The 24803-nt window shown below is 35.7% G+C and overlaps 1 protein-coding gene across 11 annotated transcripts in view; it reads right to left on the reverse strand.

Moving 5' to 3' along the window:
* LOC127518294 (bromodomain adjacent to zinc finger domain protein 2B) overlaps window positions 1-24546 on the reverse strand; it is a 99795-nt gene extending 75249 nt beyond the window's left edge. For 9 of the 11 annotated variants that reach the window (XM_051904748.1, XM_051904745.1, XM_051904746.1 and 6 more), the window contains exons 1-2: window positions 24371-24546; window positions 3209-3268 (exon numbers count right to left, since the gene is read on the reverse strand). The gene's annotated coding sequence lies outside the window, so the exon portion shown is untranslated. Of the gene's footprint in view, window positions 1-3208; window positions 3269-17182; window positions 17205-24370 lie in introns of those variants that run through there. The other 2 variants (XM_051904751.1, XM_051904744.1) reach the window with 2 other exon arrangements.
* Between the last annotated feature and the right edge of the window lie 257 nt (window positions 24547-24803).

The following is a 24803-nucleotide window of genomic DNA, read 5'->3' on the forward strand; positions in this document are numbered from 1 at the left end:
TTACTATCCCATGAGGCCACAGGAGAGAATTTATGAATGGCAGTGACAGTGACAACATGACAGATGTAGTACATCCAAATTTCATTCATACACTACACACATACTTACAATAGAGTAATTATTATAGGGAATTATATTATAATAGATAATTTTAACTTATTATTGGGGCGGAGCTACAGTCGTGAAGCAAGTTTCAAACCAAATGTAGTACCTACTATAGAGTATGCATTTTAGGACGCATGCAGCATTAGTATTTGTTTACCTGCATGTCATGTGACTGTTAAGAGAAATCATGCAAATGTGTTAATTTCTTGAAATATTAACCTCAAATCTCAGGGTTACTTCAAATAAATATTTTAGGGGTTTAGCTGGCAAAATTTTGCGAATCCCAGCAGGAAGTGCTTTCTGTTAAGTCTCTGACTAAGTGGGCAGCACTGCCTTCGGTTTCTGACACAGCCAATGAGAGGCAGTGACCTACTAAGCTGAAGCCATGCGAGTTTGTGTGCGGCCACCCGCTGGCTTTGACCTTAGAGATGCGTTCCCGTCTCTCTGTGTGCGCTGGCGATGTGATGAGTGTCATTACAGCTCAACACATTCCTGACCTAATGAGCCGTCTCCTCTGATCACATCAGAGCAATCTGTCACTCGCAAAGACGCCGCTGAAGGACAGACGCATGAGAAATCCATACGCACACAACACAGTCATGAACATGACATTTCTTCAGCATCACAACAGGGTTTATTTTGCCATAATGTCCAGCTGATTGGATTTTTGGGTTCAAAATGGGTTCACAACCACACTTTTCTTTCTCTCCAGGATGTACTTGCTCTCTTTAAATCCACACTGCCATCTCATATGGACACTTCAAGCTCAATTGCCACTGTTTAGATCCATGTGATTTACTGAGAAACACCCAAACACAATCCCTCCAGAGTGACCACTAAACAACATTGAAAAACAAATCTAAAAAGCAGAAATGAGATGTAAATTCTCTCTGCTTGTAGTGCGTCAGTCACGCTTGTCAGGAAAGTGAGTGAAAAAAACAGTTTTTAATCGAATCATATGTCATCAATAGCACTTCACTTCAGTAATTTAGTACAACTGCGTTCATATCAGCAGTGAACCGTACCCCAAACCAACCTTTTTATGCGTACTCGGGTATGGTTCGCAGGTGCGCACCCAAGTTCAGAAAACAGCGTTCACATCATCCAAACCAAACCGAACTCTGACGTCAAATGAACCCAGGTGCGCATCAAAAGCGCTAGTGTGAAATCAAAAGTACACTTAATCAAACGGCGATATGGACTAGTCGTCTGTGAATATTAAATCGCAAAAAGACTGCTAAAATATGCAGCACTTTGTTTGCCAAAAAATAAACACATAACAGAATTTCTAAAACAAATAAAACATTTCATAGGGTCCTATTTAGAGATGCACCGATTGCAATTTTCTTGGCCGATTTCCAATTTTTTGCAAGTGTGACCTGCCGATACTGATTTTTGCAGATTCCAATTTTCTTTCAAAGAACTATAATATAATAATAATAATTGAAATAACTATAATTATTGACAGCATATACAAAAATCTACTTTTCTTCAATGCAAAATTTTATTTTTCATAGAAAAAACAAGTAAAAAGACAGTAATAAAATAAGAACAAATAAACAAATTTCAAACAACAGCACAAATAAATGCAATAGAATAAGGAGAAATATGAAATAAACATGGCTTTAAGCTTTTAAAGTGGGTATAAAGTAGGCCTGGGTGATAAAACGGTATCGATATTTATCGATGGTATGTCTTAATCGATAATGATAGAAAAAATGTTCGATATAACTCTCGATATAGTTTCACTTAAATGCATTAAAATGTAAACAGACATGAAGTTTGTTTGCATGAACAACTCTCAAGCTCGCTCCGTCCCTGGATCACAAACAGACGCGCTACGAGTGACATGCAAACAAGTTGCTGTGGAGTTCAGATGCGCAATCGCCACGTGAAATCAGAACACAGAAACACATGAAAATGAGTGCTGTACCTGCCAGTGACGAGGAGATTGTTAATAAAAAGACATTTCAGCTCGTTAGTTTCATGGTTTCCTTACATCTTACAGTTGATTTACTTCAAAGTTCGTCTTGAGAGCGGTTATGTCGGTATTAACAGCTCCACAAACATGGCTTTCAACCATACAGTATCGTTATTTCTGTGCTACTAATATTCAAATTAATCACAGAACAACTGAGATAAAAGTTTACAGTCCAGATATAAATACTAATGTCTATGTTATCAGCTTTTGAAAGAAACTTGAGCGTGCATTGTTTCACCACCAGGTGGCGACAAGTGAAAGAAACTTGAACGCGCTGAAAATGACGCATTTATCGATTACATTGTTTCACCATCAGGTGGCGACAAGTGAGTGTTAAAAAAATGTATTTGACGTTGAATCTTCATTCAGCAGATTCTTTCAAATACACTGATTTATCCAATAATGAAACAAGAGTATTTATAGGCGTGTCATTGAATCATACATCCAAACTGATTTTTTAAAATAATTAATTCAAATATATTTAAAATTTTTAAAAAAGACTGCAGCAATTAATATTTTGTCAGAACCTCTAGTTAATTACATGTTATTTAGTTTAGTTGACATTCAGAATTGTGATCTCGGTTTGAAACAAACAAAAAAGTTTCTCAATTTATCCAGAATTGTGCAGCTCTAAGTTTCTTCAACACTTATTTATTTAATCTTCATATAAAATATAAGAAAGATTTGTTTACATTTTATTTTGCTTTGTTGTTTGCCTTAATTAAAAATGCATTGGTTAAATTCAAACATTTTTTTCTGCTAACATTTTTTCAATAATTATCGATACCGATCAATATGAAAAATTATATCGTGATCATTTTTTTAACTGTATCTAATAGCTGTATCTTGATAAAAAGAATGCATGAAGCTAGAATAAATTGTTTTGTTGTTGTTGTTTAAAAGCAGAGGGTCTGTTCTTTCTTTTGACATATTGCATGTTCAGATATTCATACAACAAAATATTCAGGGTGACATGAAATTTTTGTACAAATGATCAAAATGTGGCTTTTTTTAAACGTAACATGATGTTCCAATATAGATATCACATTAGTCATAATTATAGTATCATTCTTGATGTTAACAGACCGTAAACCTGTTCATCGTGTGTGAGGTTTCACTTACTGTTAATGACGGCCTCTACTTCAACTCAGTGACATCACTGTGACCACATCACTCCAGAACCTGGAAAAAACGAATAATGAACAATTACTCTACCTGCTAAAAATAATGACTCCTCATTTAAACGGTGAAGCATGTAATCGTTTCAATGTTAAAAAACATACAAGGAATTCATTGGTAGGTTAAAGTGTAAATACTGTGATGCTATCAAAACATTGCTCTGCTTGTTTGAGCATCAACCTTATCTAAATTGATCTTGTTTTCTTTTTATTTATGATATTTAGATATTTTTACTGGCAAATATAATATTTTTTGCAGTGCATTTATCCCTCTCATTCATTACAAATTAGACTGAATTAATAGAAACCACCGCTTGTATAACTTCTTCATCCTCTGATCAGTTTATCGTCTTAAATATTACCATATGGGTGTGTTTCTTGGAAGTATTAAAGGAAATGAAGCCACATCTATTTTAATATCTGCAATTAATCTTTCTCACTCAAACACACACACACTTCATTTACATGTCAAACCTTCAAAGAGTAAATCACAAGTTACTGAAATAAGCCCTCTGCAGTGAATTCCTTAAAAGGAATAGTTTAACCCAAAAATCCCACTCCAGAAATTTAAAAAAACGTGGCCATAAGATGATACAAATCCTGTTAATAATAGTCAAAAAGGTGCAAATTAACTGCAAAAGACCTGCGATGGATTAACCAAAAAGACACCAAAGACCCTTGAGCTTCCAGTGTCACAATCATCCAGAACAGCAACCGGGAGTCTATAGAAGTTCAAGATGTGAAGCTCTCAGAAATATTCAGGAAGATCATGATCTTTATGCCGGACAACAAAAACATTTACAAGCATGTATAGCCAACCAGAAAACCCCTTCCTCATCTAACTTAAACCCACCTGAAAACGTGTGGGCTGTTCTCTATGGAAGCTTGTTTCTGCCACTAAATAAAAAAATTCAAAAGGTAATTGCGAGTTTTTATCTCACAATTGTGAGTTGTAAAGTCAGAATTGTGTGATATAAAGTTTATATATAAAAAAAAAAAACATGTTTTTTTTCTTGGAATTGTGAGTTTATATCTCACAATTCTGACTTTATAACTCGCAATCCTGACTTTAAAACTCGCAATTCTGCCTATAAAACTTGCAATTCTGCCTATAAAACTCGCAATTCTGCCTTTAAAACTCGCAATCCTGACTTTAAAACTCGCAATCCTGACTTTAAAACTCACAATTCTTTATCTTCCATAAGTTTCCATAGTTTTCAGATATATAACTTACAATGAGAGGAAACCATATACATCTTAACAAAAAAGAAAAACTGACAGTTTATGTATGAGAGGATCACGAGTGTTACTGAAAAGAAGGGTTATTTACATCCATTAAATCTTTGAGTATGAATCACAAAACACACAAACTGCCTAATAATTATGCACACACTAGATGTTGCTGGCCAATGATTTGTGTTTGCATCAATTATGTTTCTGCCCTAAATAGAACCTTATTCTTTAACATCACAGGGCTGAATTTACTTTCATTTAGCTGCAGGCATTGACACTCTCAAATTACAGATCATATAAAACAAGCTGACTTAAGACACTCAGAGAGAGACAGACAGAGATAATGAAATTGGAGAGAGACGGATTGACTGAGATGAGCTTTACACAAAAGTCACATCATTCTGTATGGTCTCTCTCAACACTGACATTTATGGAAATTACCACCAGATGAACAAAAACATCTGAAGGGGAAAAAAAACTATTTCTGCTGCCTGTGAAACTCACTTTGAGCAATATTAATCAATGTGAAGGCTAAAATCCCTCATAAATTATATTCTAATATGCTGATTTGCTGCTCAAGAAACATTTCTTATTATTATCATCAATGTTAAAAAAACATCTGGTTCATCTCAGGTCATCTCAACCAGAGGTCCCCAGCTCAAATTTTTGATTTTGTTAATATTTTTTTTGTAGAAAGACAAACATAAATAGTGATGAAAGCCAAAATATTAAATGTCACAGATGTATATTACTGAGTAATCCACTATTTTGTCGAGGAGGGTCAAAATGACAATTTTCAACTGAGATTTGGAGCCAAATTAGAGGGGTATAAAAATGACTTTATAAAGATGGTAGCATCGTTATTTTACTTTTACACAGAGTTTGGTTGGTCTATTAGTAAAATCTGTTGACTTTAGCAATCTTTGTTTCATTATATGTCAACGGTGACCGTTTAAAAATGGCAAAAAGCACTTCTTATGTTTTAGCCTCAAGTTTGCATGCCTGTAAGTCAAGAAGGTGAAGTTGACCACTGAAAATGTGTACAATTTACTCATGGAGCCGCATTAAGATCTCCGTATCTCTGGGATTGAGCCATCGAGGGCCATTAAAATAAAGATACTAAAGGGAAAGTTTGTTAAGAACCAGAATCTAAAAGGATATTTAGATATCTTCAATACTTCTTGAGTTACAGGCATGTAAACTTGAGGCAAAAAACACAAGAAGTGCTTTTTGCCATTTTTGAACTGTCACTGTTGGCATATAATGAAACAAAGATTGCTAAAGTCAACAGATTTTACTAACAGACCAACCAATCTCTGTGTAAAAATGAAATAATGATGGTGCCATCTTTCTAAAGTCATTTTTACACCCCTCTAATTTGGCTCCAAATCTCAGTTGAAAATTGTCATTTTGACCCTCCTCGACAAAATAGTGGATTATTCAGTAATATACATCTGTGACATTTAATATTTTGGCTTTAATCATGATTTATGTTGATCTTTCTACAGAAAAAATATTAACAAAGTTAAAAATTTGAGCCGGGGAAGTTTCCAAAATTTGGTTGTTTTGACACGGAATGACCCAGCTCTGAAAGAGAGATACAGCTTTTTAGATATTTTTCAGCTTTTTAAAATATTGAGATGTGTTTTCAGTTACATCCCCCAACCCTTGCACGCACTTATCTATCTTTGTCAGTCATACCTCACTGAAACAACACAACAAACAGGCCTGCAGAAACAAAACTATGAATGGCTTTCGTTATATGATTCTGAGAAACACAACCAGCTAGTCAGAGGCAGGTGCTATAAGGGAGAAGGATATTCTCATCCTACAGAGCATTTCATTGGATATGGTGCTGCGTGCATGACGAGTCATCAGTATATTTTCCCACAAGATAATGCATGCAAATCTGAAATGCGAAGAGAGCTCGTCTCCTGTTAAGACACTCCACATTACAAGGTCCTTCCTGACTTTCCCAACTGAAGGAATGTGTGACGGAAGGACTTGATTTCTTTTATGAACTCCATGTTTTATCCAGTGCTGGAGGTCACTGCAAAGAAAAGCTCTTTCCACAAACTCTTTGAAGCACAGTGCTAAAGAGACGGCTTGAGTTACAGTTCGGTCTCACTGCCATTGTTTAAAGAGAAAGAGACAGACACATTGTCTTCTCATGAGACAGGACTCATGGTAGTAAAGAACAGCTATGTTGAAAACAAGAGAGACTTTCCTGTTCATCCACACCCCACCCACCTTTAACTCCAACAGACGTGACGGATTATAAGGATACACCACTTCCTGGTGAGACGGGAACAATCCTGACAGCTAACAATCTTTTTTTGACCTTTTCATTTCAAGACAAGACTTCACGTTTTGAGTCATCTCAATTGACCTGAAATTCAAGAATGGTTAATCCAGCTGCATTTTCACAGAGGAGGAAGGCAGTGTCACTTCAAAGAAAAAAACTTGACTGAGAAGATCAAATATTATGTTAACCACTCATTTTTATAGTGACACTGACACTACCAGATTAAGTGTTTCTTTTGAGCATGCTGTGTTTCACATTTAGCTTTTAAATCTTGATTTGAATGTGGGGAGTACTGGCCAAATACAGATAAATAAAAGGTAAAGTAGTGACGCACTGAAATTTTGCCAACCAAAAATAAATTTTCAGTTTCAGCCAAAAAAGTTTTTGGAGGGCTGAAATCAATCAACTGAAACGATGACATTTGAGTAGCGCTTCTAGAATGGAAGAAATTGATGAATTACTAAAGCAGGGTTTTTCCTGGGTCAAAAATGGTCTTCGGTGGCGTCACAGTACAAAATATTATACCCATGTGAGCTGCGAGCCCAGTACTGACAGTAAATCCACAATAAATGGCTTGGAATATTAACATAACAGTATTAACACTGTCAGGACAGACAATAAAACAAAAGCTTAGAACTATTTTATATTTAAAAATCTGTAAATTTAAAAGTAAAAAGTTTGAGAAGTTAGTAATAAAATGAACAGCACAATAATACATAACATAGCAAAAGTGGGAGGTTTATTATTATTTTTTACATTTACACCCCAATACTTAATGAAGAGATCATTTGACACACAGTAGCAGATTATTTTGTTATTATTTTAAAAAACTATTCCCACCAGAAAGGACTGCAACTCATCATGATTTGAACTACTTTTGGTACACTTTTGACATTTTTGCAATAAATAAATAAATGCTTGTTTGTCTGTTATTCTTATTTATAAAAGTACGTAGTTTTAAGAAATGGTTATGGGTAGGTTTAGGGGTAGGTGTAGGATTAGCGGCTCAAAATATCGTTTTAATGCTATATTGTTACTAAAATTGTCATTTTCCTACACATTTCTGTCCATTATGTTTTATTCTTTTAACATTCTGTATAAAATGGGAATGTTAAGGTTCGGGGTGGGGTTTAGGGATCTTACATTTATCTATAAACTTGATAAAAGGGAAATTATACATGTATCTTTATTATGACATGAAAGATTTGTAAATATTTTACGTTTTTTTGCTGTAAAAACGTAATAATGCTACGTTTAAATGCTGCCAATACGTCCATATTGTACATTTCAGCACCTATCCAAACGTACAAAAATGTACGTTTTGTGTCTTTGAAAGTTACATATTTATACCTATGTATTAACAATGAGACCAGGCTGTACTGAAATATCTGAAACTGTTCCAATACTCCTTTTCTGCAGTATTGATACGCCGGCGAATTGACACACAGACACCCGCCTGAAAAATATTTCCTCAGCCAAACCCCATTCCACAGCCATACCTGTCACACACCTAGTTTAAGAGTAGTTTTTCCTTTTCATCTTGTAATTAGGAGTATAATGAGTACATGCTTTACCTACACAAATGAAATACTCAAAGAACATTTGCATTTAAAGAAAGGCAATTTTGACCTGCATTTCTATTATTTACACAATTTAATGAAATTCTTTTACAAGACTTGACTCTTTGTGATGTAGTCATACATATAATCAAACATTTGCATAACTTTTCAACAAGTTTTTATTTCTCAAATAATAAAAGCCAACAGAGAATGATTTTGCCGCAAAGTGAGCTAATATCACAAACTATATAATATAATTTCTGTTTTTAACCTAGCCATTATACCCTGGACAATAATAATAAATTCTGTTTTAACCTGAGCATTATACTTTGAACATTATACTTTGAACACTTTGTGCATTAGATATCGATAATTTGAAGTTTTTTATGGCATACTACACACATACACGCACCTAGCAGTTTAATTTGTTTTACACCAGGATCGGAGCGAGTGGCCATTCTCCTCCGTTTCTTCAAGCCAAGCCCATCTCCATTTGTTTTTAACGGACTTATCGATGAGTGACACATCCAGACCTTCCTCCAAAAACAGCTCGTTCATAGCTGACATACTAGCTTAATACGTACTTTTGTTTTTTAACAAGGCTAATACCCCCCTCTCCCGCCACCACACACGCGCTCTTCTAACCAATCAGAAGTGATTGTGTGGTTAAGAGCCAGCCATTTCGGTGTAATGACTGAATATAATTGAAATGAATAGCTGAGCCGGCAGAACAACAACAACAAGCTACATGTTTCTTTTCTCCTCATTTTTTCCAACTGATGGAAATTCGTCATAGTAACGGAAAACTTTAAGCCCTGTGTGCGTAATTTCAATCATTCCAGCAGGTTTCACGCTCACACCTGAAGCGCGCTATAAAAAAATATACATAATGCCGCCTCTCAAACAGCTTGCCAGTACCAGTTGTTTTTCAAGGCTTGCACTTAAACAGTCAAATACACACAAATTTATGTCAAAATGCCCGTCTTTGCGAGTATTCAGGTAAACACAGTCAGTTTTGGAACGTAAATATTTGAGAAAGAAAACGCATGTTGTGTAACGGTATACTGGATCCGTGCATAAGCTCTTGAACACACAGTTCTGCCAATCTCATGTTAATCTTGAGTACATATAGAGTAACAATGCATCTTTCATATCTCCGAAAACTCTTTAGTTTTATCATATTTATAAAAGATAGATACGCTGTACCGAGTCTTTCCGAAAAAAGCCGAGCTCCTGGAGGCGTGTCTGCCGTCAGTGTCGTGAGCGGAGCTAAAGAGTCACAAGCGTGCGCAGCTTTTGCGTAGAGATCGTCTGCTAGCTGTGACATCATTATAAATGAAAAGGGAACAAAAAAAAGTTTGTGTTGTTTACATTTTATGCACTTGCGCGCCGATCGCCAACAAAACACATCTGATGCAGCTTTACTCACCACCCGCGATCTGCAAATCCAGCGCTGAACTGGGACTTGTTTACAAAGTATTCATCACCGAAATCCCGGGAACAAACAAACATATGTGCACAACTGCCCCGGAAAAACAAACTTCATCCACTGTTCCCTTAACGCTGGGTTCTTTGGGAAGCTGAAAAAGTTAATCTTTCCCTCACAACCAAAAACACACTCCGGTGACAGGAGCTGCGTCTCATTTCAGAGGCTGCGTCCTCCGGAGATCGCATTTGAAGGCTGAATACTTCATCAAGGATGTCATATTTAAGAAAAGTAACCATAATAAAATTGACTGATATTCATTGTGAGGCGTAAAATACTGTAATTTCTCTCTTACTTTGCAATCTAACGGTTATTTTTCTTAAATGAGACTGCCTCAATGATGTATGCAGCCATCGAAGGGTACAGCCCCTGAATTAGGACACAGCCATTGTTGAAAAATCTCTTGGCTTCAGTATCCCGAACAAAGCGCGTTGATGGGCGGCTCTTACTCTTGTTCTGGGTGATGTGTACGCTTATCAGGGAGAAGTGCCTATACAAGGAATTCCAGCCTTTGTGACGTGGTACAGGCCGTACTTGAAAAAAATTCGGCGAAACATGTCCACAACCCGAAGTAGTGTATTTGGCACAGAAATACTCCGTCATACGTCCAACTCGTGTTTTGAAACTTTGGCCATGTTTAGCATGAGAATGCAACTCTTTAACAGTGTAAATAAGTCAGAATGCATGAAATAGCATTACACCCCCCTCTTTAAAGTGACAGCAGCCTAATATTCCTGCTGCTTTCTGTCATGTTAATCAGAGAACAAAACACAGAGAAAATCACTCACGGTTCTTGACTGAAAAAACGTTTGTAGCATCTACCCGAATACTGTTAGACCCACCTGAAAAACTTAAAGCCATGTTTAATTAATTTGTCTCTTAATTCTATTGTATTTACTTGTGCTGTTTTGTCATTTAATTACTGATTGTTTACATCTTTCTTTGTAAATTTAGTTCAAAGTTTCAAATAAAGCCTTCCTGTGCTGTGAGTAAGCTATTGCAACAAATTTACCCAAATTATCAAAAAATTATGAGATATTATTATTATTATTATTATTATTATTATCTATATGGCAGTATACATGGAAGTTTTCCCCAGGATTTCGAAAATGTTTTTTCAAGGTATCGTATCGAAGTTAAAAACTCCACTATCATGACAACACTACACCACACACAAACAGATTTAATTCAGTGAGTCCTGACTGTGAACACGGGAAAACAAACGTGACTTTAGAGTAAACAAACATGGCAGACAACGGGCAAGAAGAATTGAGAAAAATTTTACCTAGGACTGTCAGTAGGGCAGAACTGGGCCTAAAATCAGCGCGATTATCTTGTAGTGTGTGGGTGCCTTAAGTAAACAATTCACCCACTCATTATTCGGCACTTTCAGTCACTTTTGCATCAAATCAAACCCAGAAGAGGGGACTTTGCACCCTCATTTTTCCACCAAACCTCACTAGGCTGATCATTTTGAGAGGATATCCGGCCTTCACACATTCCATACACTGTAATCTGGCAACCAATCTGACATTTCTGGCAGATGAACTGAAGAGGCCAGTGGTTATGAGCGGTGCGTCATCCATACTTCCATCTGGATTAACACTAAAAATCAGTTCACTGATTCTTGAGAGAAAACAGGCTACAGATGTGCAAAAATACGTTACACATTATTTTGGATTAATTTTCTTGAGCATTTTCAGAGGTTTTCACCTGACTGCAGCCTCCTTCCATTTTCTTACAAGAAACATTTTTCTTGCCTGTCAAACACCATTCAGATAACAAAATAATATGTACTGTCATATCAAATATCTATTGATCAATGTACCATTAACCATTAAAGAAAACAGGATAATTTTTAAACTGATTTTCAGCACCATCTATATTTAACAGGCACCACACTTAGACAGAAAATATGATTCTGTCAAGAATTACCGAGTTATAAATGACATGGATGCTGGACAAAAGACCTGTGTTTGTGTGTGGATGAGGGGAACGGCTCTCAGAGATCTGTGGTGTAAAGTCAGTAATTACTGAGTAGAATAGAGCAGCGGTGAGCAAGGGGTTATTAACAGGGCCGCACGCTTTCTGTGAGTAAAAAAAGCAAAGAGCAGCACATTTCACATACAGGTCACCTTCACATCAGTCTCAATAATGGGACGTTCACATATGCAGCGATCTTATCTCTGTTCTGTTGGTCATAGTGGCCATTTCTACTGCTGGATCCTCTAACGTTATTGGTCATAAGATGTCAACCTAATCTAATAATCTGTTAAAAATGTGTATTATATAAGGAAACGTAAATATAAATGCAGCCATGCAACATGTTCAATCAAAGTCAGGATGCTTAGAATCAATTTCTAACAATTTAACCATGCATCACTTTAACTCTTTTTTAACTTTAGCTAGTGTGTAATGTTATCTGCAAAGTTACGACGCTCAAAGTTCAATGCAAAGGGAGATATTTTCTTTTACAGAAAACGCTTTTTAAGGACTACAACAAACAGCTGGTAGACAACGAGCTTCTTCCTGGGTTGGTGGCATCACAAACCCCAAAATGTACATAAACCCCGCCCCCGAGAACACACAACAAAGGAGGTGAGGCCATGTTGGGCTGCTTTAGAAAAGAGGAAGAGTTGTTGTAGTAGAGTGTTGTTGACATGCCGTCATTTTACACCGGACTGCTTCACAAACGAGGGTCAATTCAGCGCTGGATTTGCACAAAAGATTAACATGACGGCACATGCTAGTCAATGAGTTGAATCAACTCCACAGCAACTACATAAATTTATCCACTAACCATTCAGAAACGTCCAGTTTCATTCTAAAAGTTGTAACTTCTTCCTGAGTCTCTCCATCAGTGTCGACTCCGGTTTGAACAATGTAAGGCTGAACACCATTACTGACAATCCTCATTTTGGCTGTGTGAGATTCTCCAGCTTTGTTGTTGTTGAGCAACCGAAGCGTGAGCTGTTAAAGCTCCGCCCTCTTCTGGAAAGGGGACCGAGAGCAGTAGCTCATTTGCATTTAAAGGGACACACACAAAAACGACATGTTTTTGCTCACAGCCAAACAGGGGCAAATTTGACAAGCTATAATAAATGATCTGTGGGGTATTTTGAGCTGAAACTTCACAGACACATTCTGGGACACCAGAGACGTACATTACATCTTGTGAAAGAGGCATAGTAGGTCCCCTTTAATACACAGAAATAAATCAGAAATGTGTCTCTCATTTCTCAGTGTTTATATTAGGGCTGTCAACGTTAACACGTTAATGCATGCGATTAATTCAAAATCCTTAACGCGTTAAAATAATTTAACGCAAAAAAATTACGGAAACATGTGAAATTGCGTCATAATGTAATTTACGTCACGAAATTAGATGATCTTAAACTCCATGCTGATTATATCAGAGATGGCAGAGAGAATTATTCATTCCAGTGTCTGTTTTGCTTTAAAACACAAACTCTCTGTCATATTCTGTCATTGTATCTGAAGAGCGCGAGCCCTCCCGCATCGTGCTGTTCCTGTGTGAACAGAACGTCGAATAATCCCACCGCTGTATGGCCAGATGATATGAAAACTATGTTTCTCAGCTGGATAAAGCAAACCAGCGTCTCGCTAGTAAAGTTTTGATGGATGAAGATTGCAATCAAAGTAAAGACGATTGCGGTGATGTACAGAAGCATGTGAGTCTCTTATACTGATGCGCAAAGAAATCATGTATGAGTGCTCTCGACACACTGATCGCACATTTCAGTACATTCACGTTGTTTTCACACACATTCAGGATAATGTTTGGATTTGTCCTGTGTATGTTGCTGTGTACTTTTGTATATATGCAGGTCAAGGCGGTTGGTTGGTCTCCATGTGGTCCTGTTCAGTATCGCAACTGACTTGTCTAAAATGTAAACAAGCTCTTTGCCGTTGCACATACTATACACTGTGAATTCTGAAACGTATTTTTGCTGTGATTTTTTTATGGGTGCTTTGGTGTAAATAAAATGTATGAATTATATGAAAAAATATAATTTGGTTATTTGGTGTCCTTTTTTGGAAAGACATCTAATTTTACCTTGAAAAAGCTGAAAAACAGTTTTGTGGAAATCACACTTCATTCTGATGGTTTACTTTGCTGGATGTAGGCAATGATGGCAAAATGGACGTGTTAAACAAGATAAATGGTGTATGCTTAATTTTACAATAAGTGTGCGATTAATCGCGATTAAAAAAAATTAATCTATTGACAGCCCTAGTTTATATATAAACACTGAAATCTCACAGTAACATTAACTTCTCCAAATTTCTGACAGTTAATATCGAACAGGATCTATAGTGTGCTCTACAGTGCTTGGAAATATCGATTGCATTATAACATTATAAATAATGATCAAATGCTTTTAATTTGCTCATTAAGTTTCATAAAGACTGTGTCATAGGACTAGTTTCACATTTTGTGATTTGAGTATGAAAATGCAATGTTTTAATAGCATCTCTGATTTAAATGTCATTTCTGTGAATCAGTTCAATCCATAACCAAGTCATCAACCAAAAAAAGTTCACAGAAGTCTGTCGCATTTTTCACACATTAAAATGCATTAGTAAAAATATATGTAGGTATATTTATTTTTGCTGTTTATCACCCTTTTAAAACAATTTAATATATAAATATTAAGATATATCAAACAATTTAGATATAGCAATTTTTCTTTTACTCAGCAAGCATTATTGCATATGACAGCCTATGAAAAACATGCAAACAAGAGGTAAAAGCACTGGCATTTTAACATGAGCTCTTAACACCACAGGAAGCCTCAGTCCCTCCCTGAGCAAAGGACATGTGACATCCAAGATGACAGACGGAAAGAAAGAGAGAGGGAAAAAATAAGTGTGAAAGAGCGAGACAGTCACTGACCATTTTTTAATGTCTCCAGCTCAGCGTATCACAGGGTGTTACACTTAACCTAGTATCACATAGCTAGAGCTGTGACTAACAGTATAACATCTGGAAGGGCTGCACGATTAATCAAAATAAAACCGAAATGCAATATGGCTTAGTAGACTGCAATTTAATTAAATAAATATATGTGCTGCGCATTTCAGAGTAAAGCGTTCTTACACGTAACCAGCTCATCATCTGCTTGTGTGTTCAGTCTGGGTTCACTGTAAATGTTTGAGTCACTTTAACGTTCATTTAGAAACAAAACATGCACCAACAATCTTCTTTTACTTGTAATAAGAAGCACTTATCAACAAAAGAAGCTTCTACACTGCAAAAAATGCTTTTCTTTCTTAGAGTTTTTGTTTTGTTTCTTGTCCAAATATCCAAACATTCTTAAATCAAGCAGCATTTTCTAGACAAGTAAAAAATTATTGTCTTGTTTTCAGAAAAAATAAGTCAAAATTAAGTGAGTTTTTACAAAACAAGCAAAATAATCTAACAATGGGGTAAGCAAAATAATCTTATTTCAAACCGAAAACAAGATTATTTTGCTTACCCCACTGGCATATTATTTTGCGTGTTTTAAGGAAAAACTCACTTAATTTTGACTTCTTGATTTAAGAATTTTTAGATACTTAGACTGGAAACATGACAAAAAAATATAAGAAAAGCATTTTTGCAGTGTAGCGCTCCCTTCAGTATTCTGTCAAAATAAAAGTTTGATGGATTAACGTTTGAAAATAATGAAATTAAGACAGCCATAAATGTTAATATTGAAATTTAACAGTTGTAATGTAAAATAAAATAATTATTATATTTTTATTAAATACTCCATTTTTTATTTTGCAGTGAATTACAATGGTAAATTTTGTTTTTATTTAGTAATTTTTATATGTTTATTTATTATTAATAATAATATTATATTATTAACAACAATAATATATTAATAATAATAATATATTATTATTATATTTTTCTTAAATACTCAATTTTTTATTTTGCAGTGAATTACAATGGTATTTTTTCTTATTTTGTTTTTTCTTATTTCTTATTTTGTTTGTTTATTTAGTCATTTTTAGTGGCTTTTAATCTAAAAAGAATTTAGTTTGAGGTGCTTAGTAGGAATGTGAACACAAAACAAATGTGTTTGCTCACTTAACCTGTCAGTCAGATGGTCTTTTAATGTACAAGTGGACAGTTCTTGCCAGAATAAAAGGACCAGATTTTGGATCTGAAAAAAAAAAAAAAAACTAATTGTGATTTTTTTTTTCCTGATTAAAAAAATGTGATTGCAATTTAAAATGCATTTGAATTAAATATATATAAAATATTTTATTTCATGTATTTTAAATCTTCATCATGAAATCAAAATTTATGTTTTTTGTCTTTTAGCATGAATATGTTAGCCTTACTGTTATCTATAAGCTAGTTTGCTTCCGCCAATATGGGTCAGTGATTTTGATGACATCACGCTGCACTTCAGCTTCTCATCAGATTTTCTGTCCAATCAAATGCTCTCTAGAATCTAAAGCGTCCCGCCCCCTACATTATAAATAGACACTGAAGCTGCAGCTAAAATCAGTCACTTGTTCACACAATTATTATTTTCTACATGGTAAATGGTACAAAGTGCACTATATAGGGATAGGGAATGATTAAGACAGTGTAAATATGCTTTCCATTGACACAAATGAAGTCTGGTTTCACGTTAGTGTCACACAAACCGGTCCAGAGACACAAGAGCACAGAGCGGATCATACGCACAAGTCGGCGCAGACCATAAAACGAATCGGACCCATTTGAATTCTGCACAGAATGCTGTATTTTAAAGCGATATGGAGAAGATTAGGAGGAGAAATGGTTTGAGATTAGAAGGATACTGAGGCTTTACCAAGATCAACAGCTAGAAACGAAACGCTATTGGCTATTTTAAAAAAGGGGAGGAGCTGTTCGATATGTCCTGCCCTGTCTTCCCGTTTCAGTTGAAATTACGTCAATACACTGAATAACAATAAAGACACATCAGTGGGCCTTTAAAGAGCACATAAAAACAAACTGTGATTGGATGCTTTTCATTGAAGTCTTTTCATGTCTTAATGGGCAGTTTTTCGACAGAATTTGCTAATAGTCTAAAGTCTGTATGTGAGACTAGGTTCTTGCTTCTTGATTTTGAAATAGACCTGTTATTTCACATCAATGTTGTGCAAGCAATCGTTTTGTCATGTGTACAGGTCTTCTTGGAGGGGAAGTCCATGTAGATGTTTTACTGGTTGGGAATGACTAATGGCTGTGGTTTTGAGAATGAGGTCGTTAGATGAGTCTGAAGGGGGGAATGTTCTTCCTGGATGGAAGAAAAGGGGGAATATAGAGTGTGTTTAAAGCAAACGAACCACAGGGCCGTCAGTAATTAGGGCAGTTTTCTTGATGCGAGTTTGCGCCTGCACTGCACCATCCATCTTTCACTTCTCGCTCGCTCTTCCACAATCTTCCACTCATTAATCAGGATGCTGGGCTCCTGCAGGGGGATTCGGGAGGACTGTCTTCTGGCGAGCCGTTTGGGGGTCTGAAGACAGCAGTTAGACCCCCAATGCTGCAGAATAGATGTGACACGGCTTTGAATGCATAATTTAATATCTCCTCTTTGTTTCTGGTTAATGTTTTGGAAGATTGTAGACATGACATGAGTCTTTTTGTGAGTTAAGTATGGTCTCAGCTCAGATGGCACACCCACGGACCGCCCATGATCCGTTCACTCATGCGTAATGCACACAACTGGAAAGCGCTTGTAAAAACTGCTAGCTCAGATTGTCTGACAGTAAGCAACTTTCAGGAGGTCAGTGCACTAGTCACTTGCAGGGTTTACCAGGGTAGTGGCTTTTAATCTTCCAAAGATAGAGTTTTGAGTGAACATGAAAGTGCAGGTTTGTTGTAGGGCTGCACAATTTGGCCAAAATGTTATTATATTATATAAATAAAATATTATAAATAAATTATTATTATTATTATTATGAGTTGTTTAAATGAAGGAAGTGCCACTTCACTCTGAAACACACAGCACATATTTATTTAATTAAAATGCAGCCTTTGAGATTTGATAATCACTGTGAATTGTTGCAAAACAACTGAAAAAAGTGGAAAATAATGTGAACAGACTTTCCAAAATATTCAAAAACCAATTTTTTTTTTTTTTAATAAATGTAACTAATAATTGAAATTGTGTCTTTTATCATACTGCCGTTCTATAAAAGCAATAAGCTAGTCGGTTTCAGTAAATAAATAGTAATAATAACAGCTTCTAGTGGCTTACTCACTGTATTAAACTAAAGCTGATAAACAAACAAATGTTGGAGAAGGCTAATAATAGTCTTTGTCCACTGCGATCACAAGCTGCACAGTGTTCATTCTGTATTCAAAATGAACGTGTGTGTGCAGTATGTGAGGAACGTTTCGAATAATCATCTGTCCAGTGATTCTGCTAGCATTTAAAAGTGCTGTTTCAAGCACTATTACTGTAACCTTGAGCTAATGTTGTTGCCTGCCGGGAGAGCAGAGCCTGATAACATGCACCACATTCAAATGGCACCGTGTTATTTTTCATCCCCTTAAATACCAGACTATGATGCAGAGTGGTTTGTATTCATGGGTGGTTGTTGCACTTTCAAGGATGACAGTTCTGAATAAATCTGCGTTGACCTTCTGACTGCAACTCTGCTTTATTATTTGAATCTCTGGCCAGATGAATTCACAGAACTGTCAGTATAATCTAATTTCCCTCATCGCTGTGGGTCTTCCAGCTGTTTAAGTCAAGCATTTCAAAAGCACAATCCATCTGTGTATATGTGTGCGTGCTTTACATATTTAATTAGATTCACAATTAGGTTGTCTGGGGGAATCTCACAAAACCTATCAAAGAACAAGGTGCCTTTTTTGATCAAAAAAAAAAAAAATAAAAAAATCAAATCAAATTTTATATATTTATTTTTGATAAATAATATTTTTTAAATAAATGCATATATATATATATATATATATAAATTTGATTTTTTTATCAAAAAAGGATTGTTTTTTAATTTTATTTTTAATTATTAAAAAAATAATATAATTGCTTGTTATTAATGTCATATTAAAAAAAAATTTATAAAGTACTTGTATATGTCTGGTAGTAATTGTTGTACTGCCTTCACAGATTTAAATATTTAAATTAAAAATTGATTTTCTTTCCAGTAATTTTAATACAGTAATGGAATCTAATGAGAACCACTTTCAAGAATTACAAAAAATAAAAATAAAACTGATTAAAAGCATTACAGAAATGAGAATTTGTGGCAAAATGTGTTTATGTTATAATTAGGTCAAATAAATTATGTCTAAATAAATAAAGCTCCCAAAAATAGGTTCTTATTTATTTATTTATTTATTTATTTACTTTTGATTTTGGGCTATATTGTGACCTTAAATTATGAGGGATCTTATTTTAAATAAATAAATAAATAAATATTCTTTTGCTATTGCCAGTTCTATAATAATAGTATATGTACACTGTAAAAAAAAAAAAAAAAAAAAAATTGTTGGTTTAACTTGAAAAAGTAAGTTACCTGGTTGCCTTTAAATTGAGTTCATTGAAATTAAAAATGAAGGCGATTGGTTTAATCAACAGAAACTCAAAATATTATGTTATCTGAATGACATTAATTATTGAAGTTGATTTGACAAAAGAAAAAATGTGGTGATAAATCACAAAAATATATTTTTTTTTACAGTGTACTACTTACTCTTTACCTCACTGTGACTGGACTAAACTGTTTCTACAACTCCCAATATGCATCGTTAACGCAAATGTTTTCCAAGTTTCTTTATATCAAAAGATCAAGGGAAATGCAATTTCTATGATACATAAATTCCAAACAAATGATTATTGAATGAATTTGCAGTTGCTGAAATAAACAGTCTAAACCTTACATGTTCTGCAATTAGTTTAAGCTAATTTCATTATTTTCATATAAATACACAACATACAAAATAACTACCTCAAGAGTTTTTCATGAATGAGCAACGCCTCCGTCCTAACTAGTTTCGGCAGAGACTTTGTTTGTGAAACTGTATTTCTCTTTCAAGAGGGAAAATAAAGGTACAACCACAAAACAAGTCCTGACAGCTGTAGATTCTTCCTGCAGCTGAGATACAACAAGTACATCACAGGCCGCTTTTGTGTTCAGCTGCAGCTCTACAAAAACTAACAATAGGCATTTGTTTGCTCTACAAAACGCGAGTTTGAGAGAACGTATTAGTATAATCCATGTCTCGGAGTGTGTGTGTCTAAGGAAAAAAAAAAGAGGAGGGTCTTTCTGTTTCTTTCAATTCATTTGCACTAATGGTTTCCAAGCATCTCCACACAATCAGGCAGCTGCTGCGTGGTCGATGCATCAGCGAGGACGAGAAGAGATGCGCATTCCCAGTAGAGACCCGAAGAACATCAGACACTCAGCAATACAGCTGCTCCCCTGCATTAGCTCAAAGAAACACCACGCAGAAATGTGCTTAAAAGCACTTATCATCAATAACAACTACACTGAACGCTGTTCTGATGCAGTGTTGGGGAACAACAAATGTAGCGCTGACAATACAGGGCTCAGAATAACATTCAAGAGCAGTGGCACCGGTGTTACTAATATCTACAGAAGGTGGTGCCAGCACCTGATTTGATGGCGCTGGGCGGGGGTTTAATCATAAAGATAATTTAATAAGTGCAGTTACTAATAATATTACACTTTTATTTATCGGAAATGTGACAGTAAAGCACTGAGCTTGATTTGAGATGTAGATAAACTTTCATTGACAAAAACCTCATTTTTATAGGGAAAAATGTAAATATTCTACTCTTATTAAATGTACCATATTGAACTGACAGACAGATTCATTTGAAGAAAAGTTTTTGTTTTTCATGAGACTTTTTCTTACTTTTCTCCATATATTAGGGAGTGGAAATGGCTAATATGCCAATAAATGCTCCTCTGCCGCCATCTACTGGCTATACTGGTAATTTCATGTCTTTTTAAATAAAAGTTTGTTTGCCACAAAGTACGGAGCCCCGCACATGACATGCAGGAAAAAAAAAAATAGTAGACTAAATCGTGCGCACGATTTAGCAAATCGAGGGAACAAAAATAGTAAGTCGTACGCACGATTTAGCAAATCGAAGGAACGAAATAGTAAATTGTGCGCGCGATTTAGCAAAGCGAAGGAACGAAATAGTTAATCGTGTGCACGATTTAGCAAATCAAGGGAACGAAATAGTAAATCATGCACACAATTTAGCAAATCGAGGGAACGAAATAGTAAATCATGCACACAATTTAGCAAATCGAGGGAACGAAATAGTAAATCGTGCGTGTGATTTAGCAAAGCGAAGGAACGAAATAGTAAATCATGCGCACAATTTAGCAAATCAAGGGAACGAAATAGTAAATCATCCACACGATTTAGTAAATTGAGGGAACAACTTAGTAAATCGTGCGCATGATTTAGCTAGCAAATCAAGGGAACGAAATAGTAAATCATGCGCACAATTTAGCAAATCGAGGGAACGAAATAGTAAATCGACCACACGATTTAGTAAATTGAGGGAACGAAATAGTAAATCATGCGCACGATTTAGCAAATCGAGGGAACAAAATAGTAAATCATGCACACAATTTAGCAAATCGAGGGAACGAAATAGTAAATCATGCACACAATTTAGCAAATCGAGGGAACGAAATAGTAAATCATGCACACAATTTAGCAAATCGAGGGAACGAAATAGTAAATCGTGCGTGCGATTTAGCAAAGCGAAGGAACGAAATAGTAAATCATGCGCACAATTTAGCAAATCGAGGGAACGAAATAGTAAATCGTCCACACGATTTAGTAAATTGAGGGAACGAAATAGTAAATCATGCGCACGATTTAGCAAATCGAGGGAACAAAATAGTAAATCGTGCGCACGATTTACTTTTTTTTTTCCTGCATGTCATGTGTGGGGCTCCATAATGAAGTGTTCCTTCATCTTTAAACTTTTAGTTTTACAAATAATCACATTAAAGATAACATTATAATTGGATCATATTTAGAGATTTGTAGTGCTGGAAAAAGTGTGAAGCACTTTAAAAAGTCCTTGAAAGTGCTTGAATTTCATTTCCAAGTTTGCATGAACACTGAGATGAATAATGTAAAAACATTCGACTATTTCTACGATTTCTATGGTTACAGTTAGCGTTACTCACAGGGGAGCCTGACATAACTTGTTCATTCATGGCCCAATATTTCTCCTGGTTTCCACGTCAGCCATGTTTGATCTGATACCTGTAGTTTATAATAGAGAATACTTCGCACTAGATCTCGCTGCGATGTTATTAATTCTGCAGCGAATTCGACGCTTTTTCATTGGATCTCCCAGCGCTCTGTAGTAACAGTGTCGCGTGATCTAGATTGGTGCGCGAGAAGCTTCTGAGCTCACACTGCGTTCTGCTTATAGGTTGCGCTGTTTATTATTGTCCGAGCTGATAAACGGTCCGTGGTCACAAAATACGACCATTTGGTCGCAGTCTGGAGCCCTGCAAACTTAAATACCCATTTCAAAAGTGTGACAACTAGTTTCCAGTGACAAGCTTTTCCAACATTGTGGATGCATTCCAGACTAGTGAATCAGTTTGCTCAGAAAAAATGATTCACAGATTCAAATCCCTTTGCATTTTACATCTTCTTCATGAAGCTTGTGTTGAAACAGGTCTTATGCAGCAGTACATTGCTAAGACTTCATTCACAGCTGGTATTGAGAGCTCAAATGCGGCGAGATTTAAGCTCATTTCACGGATCTCTTGTGGCTTACAGCACAATGTCATGCTGTTAGGAAGACGCTCGGATCTCTGGCGTCTTCAGTTCAGCCGGTGTCAAAAAAAAAAAAAAAGCGGGGCAAAGACAAATGAAGAAGGAGGGAAACCCATCGGGTGAATCGCACAAACTGGTTCAAGTCCCAAAATGAAAAGAAAAAAAAGCTGAGTTTTGACATTTTCATGACAATTCAGCACATTTTCCCATCCAGACACACTAATTCCTATTATTCTCAATTGCAATTCTCTTCTCTTTTTCACAATAAAACACCCAGTTTTATCTTTATGGTCAGTGACAACAGTCTTGGTCACTGGATTGAATTTGAATCACGTCTTTGGCTTGTGAGGAGTTCACCCTGAAGGTCTGATCACCATGTGCCATATCTCACTGGACGAATCACTATACAAACAAACTTAAGTTCAAAAGGTCAAATGAACATTACAATATCTAATAGGATTTAAAGAGTGGAGGCATGTTAACACTTCTTCAAAAGGCAAACAGATCAAGGTGATCTGGCTCAATATGGTAACTCACTTCAACAACCTTTCCTCACAAACAAGCAAGCAACACATCACAATAAATCTTTCTAAGACTTAGAACTGTTCAGGTTACATAAACACGGCACTTTCTTTTTAAATATGGACATTTTAACCCTCATGAATCATTAAATCACAAAAGACTAAAATGTCTATTAAGTTAGAAATAAGATTATCTCGCTGTTTTTTTCCAAAATGATGCATTTTAAGAGTTACAGTTATCATTTTAGTGCACTAGAAGATAATACCAATATCAAGAACAAAATGACATCTAAAGTGGATAGTCATATTGTAGGTTTTTTCGTCTTAAGTCATCCATGAAGGCTGAAGCATCACATCCGGAACAACATCTGGAACATCAAACCTCTCCTACTATTATACTACTTTTCTGTAAAGCTGCTTTGAAACCATATTTATTGCAAAGACTTGTCTTGAGTGATAAAGGTTAATGTTGAATGTCCATAAAAAAAAAAAAACAGAACAGACCAAAGATCAACACTATAGCACTAAATAAAAACATTTTCTGACTGAAACCAAAGCTGAATAAGACGGTTTCACGTTTCTCTCCTCTAACTGCAGTTGACATCAAGGATGAGGATTGAAGAAATTAATCTTAATCATATTCAGGCTGTTTTATTATAAGCTCGATTTATTTAACAGACAATATCGTACTTAAAAATCCATCTGTCGTACAAAAAGATCATTGAAATGAACTAGTGAAGACAAATCGCTAGTTAAAAGGGAAACGGCGAACAGATATACACTTTCCCTCATAAAATATGTAGGTTTTAACATAAAAATTGGTTTTGAATGAGAAAAACCTCATTGACATGTAAACTACCCATTAACAAGATGATGCTAGTGTACACAAAGGAACTCGGAGCACTTGACGTGCCTGTCATACGACAACTAACTACTTTACGCAGGATTTTAAGATTGAAAAGCAGCGTTTTGAGTTAAATATCTTGACAGGATTCATACACTTCTAAAAATGTGATAACCGATCACTTTAACAACATATTATGATTAATAACGCACCTTTTGGTGAGTTTGTGACTTATCAATCTGCTTCAGTGCGCAAACAACAGCAACTATACACAAACCGACACGGGCGCGCGCAGCGTTACCGAAGGACGCGCGATCTCCGCCAGATTAATGAAATAATTCACTCACCTTTTGCTTTCAGTTTAACATAAATCATCCAGGACACAGATAATGTGGAAACAGGTAATTTCCGACCGGTTTCTTAGAGTCCGACAGCGATACGAGGAGCTGTATCACAAAAGTGCTGCCTGTGTGACTTGTGAGCGCGTGTGAATCTTCAACGGCAGTGAAGGTTCACGTTAGATTGCACTTGAAGGAAGCGGCGTGACGTCACCAAAAGCTCTTATTCTTTTTCATTTGTTTCATTTTCACTTACATGATACCGCTACGATCACAAAATCTTTCAGTTTAACAGGCTGCTGTGACTGGTTTACCTGAGTAAGCAGAATTTAATTGCGTCTCTCTATATTAGGATTGGCTATTTGATTCTTTTTTTTATAGATTTCAGAAAACCGACAATGGCAAAAAATAATCATTATGATCATCATCAGTTTGTAAACCC

This window comes from Ctenopharyngodon idella, chromosome 9, assembly GCF_019924925.1.
Source record: "Ctenopharyngodon idella isolate HZGC_01 chromosome 9, HZGC01, whole genome shotgun sequence".
In the NCBI taxonomy this organism is placed as follows: Eukaryota; Metazoa; Chordata; class Actinopteri; order Cypriniformes; family Xenocyprididae; genus Ctenopharyngodon; species Ctenopharyngodon idella.